Below are 4,276 nucleotides of genomic sequence, written 5' to 3' on the forward strand. Positions count from 1 at the left end.
CTTTGAAAGGAGTCACAGTGCTAGTGTAGTAAAACATTATGGACTGGTCATTATGGGGATTTTCTTTAACTCCTTAACTATTGAGTAGTGCTGCCTTCTTAGGAAAGGCTGATTTCATTATCAAATGCCATCTGCCTGAGGACAGGTCAGAATTGCTTTGCACAGAATTTCTGAGTCCAAGGGACGTAGGAAGACAATCTGTGAGGTTGTCTTCTCAAACCAAGGTTCTGCAGATGTACAGTAGCAATAAGATTTCAAGACAAGAATGAGAAGAGGAGGGAGCGGGAAGAAACGTGTCTGACAAGAGGTCCCAGTTATAATTGTGAGTGGCTTGGTGGCCCCAAAGTTAGGATGATTAGCAAATGACAGTCATTCAATCTGTATCATTGCCACTTTCTTGTCATTAAGATATTAATTTTGGTAACTTGTAGACACAGTTCTTTCAAGTGGGACATATTTTCCAAGCTTCCTATAGGGAACAGAGTCCAGAGGAAGTGGAAGACAACAAAAAAGTGACTATGTCCCAGAGTTCAGAAGCTTCAGCTTGCAGGGTTATATTATGGGTATTGTTGCTGATCTGCAAAAACAAGCAAACCTGTATCCCTAAAGAGCAGCCTGGAACTCTGTGGGTCAAGCAGCTGATGTCACCTGTTTTAGACAGGACCTAGAGGAGAAACATCTTCAACCATGCGGCCTCCGTGTGGTCCACTTGCTGGCACACAGGGAACCATGGAGCACTTCAGAGGGGAATATCAGTGACTGCTCTACCTTCAGTGGACACACTCAAATGAACAAGGCAACACACAGCCCCTGACTCCAGTATCTCTATTAAAAAAAAAAAAAATGCATTGCCAGTGAGTCAGATCTGACTCACAGTGACCCCTCCTTGGATTTCTGAAGTAGTATCACTACAGAAGTAGACTGCCCAATCTTCCTTCTGAGGAGTTAGTGGATGATGGGTTTGAACCGCTAGCCTTCTGGTTAGCAGTCAAATGCCTTAGGCACTATGCCACCAGCGCTGCCAGTATCTCTACAGCATTCGGCAATGGAATGGTAGGGGGTTAACTTGACCCAAAGAATTTCTTCTTTGTCTTTGCTTCCTGAGAGATAACCTCTGTTCTGGTTACCTAGTGCCACTCTAACAGAAATACCACAAATGGGATGGCTTGACAAACAAGAGTTTATTCTCTTACAGTTCGGGAGGCTAGAAGGCTGAGTACAAAGTGTCAGGCTCTAGTGGTTGTGTGAAAGCTCCTCAACCTTGGGCTTCAGCTCTGCCTCCTCCTCCCAGCCCACTGGAACTAGTGGCTTTTCTTCACTCAGACAGCTACTGGCTGCTGAGCCAAGCCCAAGGTTGACAAGTAAAAAGGCACAGTCCTGATGTTACCAAACCACACAGCAGGCCATTAATTCAAGTTCATTGAAAGTCCCAAGGTCAGCAGAGCATAGCAGGCTGCTGAGTGACAATATGACCACACGCAGGGTTCAAGCGTGTCATAAGCTAGAGACCATTCCCAGAGCTCTTTCTTACATAAGGGAAGCAGACCACATACCCAAAGCAGCTACCCAGCTGCTCCAATATATTCCACCATGGAGTTAATTACCAATCTCACCATGGAGAATAACTATGTTCAGCTGCCCAGCCATTCAACCAGGCCCTGCCAAGTTGACACACAAACGTAACCACCACTGCCTCTAAGGCCTTGGAATTTTGCAAGTGATTGAAGAGTTGTTGATGAAGCCTCCAGATCACACTTGAGAGTTTATGCAATGAGATACCTCTTGGGTGGGGGCTGGCCATTCCAGAAGGACTTTCTTTGTGATAGTGGCTGACCTCAGGAGAGGGGGCATGATTAAGTTAATCATGCCTACACAATGAAGCCCCAATTCCAAAAACCAAACCAAACTCATAGCCATTGAGTCAATTCTGACTCATAGCGACTGCCATTGGGTTTTCTAGGCAGTAAATCTTTACAGAAGTAGATTGTCCAGTCTTCCGTCCATGGAGTGGCTGGTGTGTTTGAATCACCAGCCTTCTGGTTAGCAGTCAGATGCCTTAGGCACTGTACCACCAGAGTGCCCTATGGTCCCAATTAAGGCTGTGGATATGGAAGGTCTATGGGCTTTCTGTTTGGTGAAAGACATTGATGCATGTGAAAGGGTAGGATAGAAGGTCCTCTTTGGGGACCCTCCCAGACCTTGGTCTGTGTGTCTCCTCATTTGAATCTTTTTGTTCTATAATAAAATTAATCATAAGTACAGCATTTTCCTGTGCTCTCTGAGTCATTCTAGTCAATTACCAAGCCGGAGGGAATAGTGAGATCCAGCAGGTCAGAAGTGAGGGAAGCCCAGGGGAGCCTGCAGCTTATGGCTGGCATCTTGAAGGAGTAGTGGAAAAACCCTGAATTTGTAGCCAGCAGCTCAGAAGTGATGGTGTTGTGAAGACTCCAAGCTTATGGGTTAGTGTTTTGGGCCAACATGGTTACCTGGAGGACTGTACCCTTTACTTGTGAGGTCTGATTTAGCTACAGGTGGTTAGAGTCAGAGGAAGTGCGGCATGTGCAGTTCGTGTCACAACAGTAGTGGAACAGAGGGGAACAGAACTGAATAGAGTTGAATTGCACTTAATGCTTACAGATAGGGAAAGGCTTTTCAAAGATGGGAAGGTCCTTTATTACCGCAATATGACAAACTTTATTCTGACCTTCCTTAAAGAAAATACTGGCATGAGCCAAATCTCCCTTGAAGAATGTTGTTGTTAGGTGTCGTCGAGTCGGTTCTGACTCATAGTGACCCCATGTACAACATTGCCCGGTCCTGCGCCATTCTCTGACCCTTGTAGAATGCATGCAGCAAATCTTGTTCATTTAGATTAAACAGCAAGTTAAAGGACTGTAGCCTAAAATTTATCTGCATTACTTATAATAAGAAATTCATGATTAAATTGTTACCACTAAAATAAATTAAATGTAAGGCTACTTAAGAAGTGGACCTCTTTCCAAGCACAACTGTAGCACTCAATATTCATATAAATTTCAAATTATTTATTCTACTCATGAAAGTCCACATTACCCTTTATAAGAAAAAGTCCTTGTTAGCCTAATTCTAGTTTCTGCCTATACCTGAGAGTAATAAAACATAATGTTTCATATGGGACATGAGTTACACTTTCCATTTCTGGAGATCAACTGCCCATAGCCAACTGCCCACAGCCAATACAAGTTAGAGAGTTGTCATCATAAGAATCTAATATTATAGCTCACTGTATAGTTTTGTATTTAAACTAATTCAAAATAATCTGTAGACATAAATCTATATTTTCCCCATTCTTTAAAAAAAATAAAATAAAAGTGATGTCACCTGAGTAAGTATGCAAAGATTTGTGCCCCCTCCATTCTGGGTCAGTCAAGTCAAGTGATACAATAGATTCTTAGATTTAAAACTGGTTCTACACAGCAACAATTTCAAATGTCCATTAGTGTAGAAAATATTAATTCCCATATAATAGGTGTAACTTAAATTAGAATTAGCTACAATAAATCACGTACTTATTTTAGACCACAGTTGCTGTGTTAGTCTTATAACAGCCACATAAAGTAGGTACTTTCTATTTTACAGAATAGAAAAATAATGTTGCAGAAATTAAAATAGAGCCCAAATAAAAGTCTGGAATTCTTATAGGGACTGCCTGATTTTAAGGCTTCTGGTCTTAATTATTACATGATTTTTGCTCCCCTACAACCCACTGTAGAAAAGAATAGAATTAATAAACACTTGCTTTTAGAAGACATCTTAAGTGAGTCATTTAATCCAATTACATCCTTGCAGAAATTCCTTCTTCAGTGTCCCTGAAAGAAAAAACAAAGCCCTACTGGATATTTCTTCAAATCAAAAAACAAACTCACTACCATCCAGTCAAATCTGACTCATAGCAACCCCTCTTTGGGTTTCCAAGCTGGTATCTCTATGGAGATACCTTTGTCTCACCTACTTTGATCATATTGTCATAAGGAACCATTCCCTGGAAAAGGATATCATGCTTGGTAAAGTGGAGGGTCAATGAAAAAGGGGAAGGCCCTCAACAAGATGGACTGACACAGTGGCTGCAACGATTGGCTCAGGTATAGCAAAGACTGTGAGGCTGGCTACAGGACCAGGCAGTGTTTTGTTCTGCTGTGCATAGATAGGGTCACTATGAGTTGAAGACAATTTGATGGCACCTAACCACAGTAACAACATCTCTATGGAAACAGATTGCCCAGTCTTCCTTCCAAGG

This window comes from Orycteropus afer, unplaced genomic scaffold (assembly GCF_000298275.1).
Source record: "Orycteropus afer afer isolate SDZICR_OR568_19922 unplaced genomic scaffold, OryAfe1.0 scaffold00155, whole genome shotgun sequence".
In the NCBI taxonomy this organism is placed as follows: Eukaryota; Metazoa; Chordata; class Mammalia; order Tubulidentata; family Orycteropodidae; genus Orycteropus; species Orycteropus afer.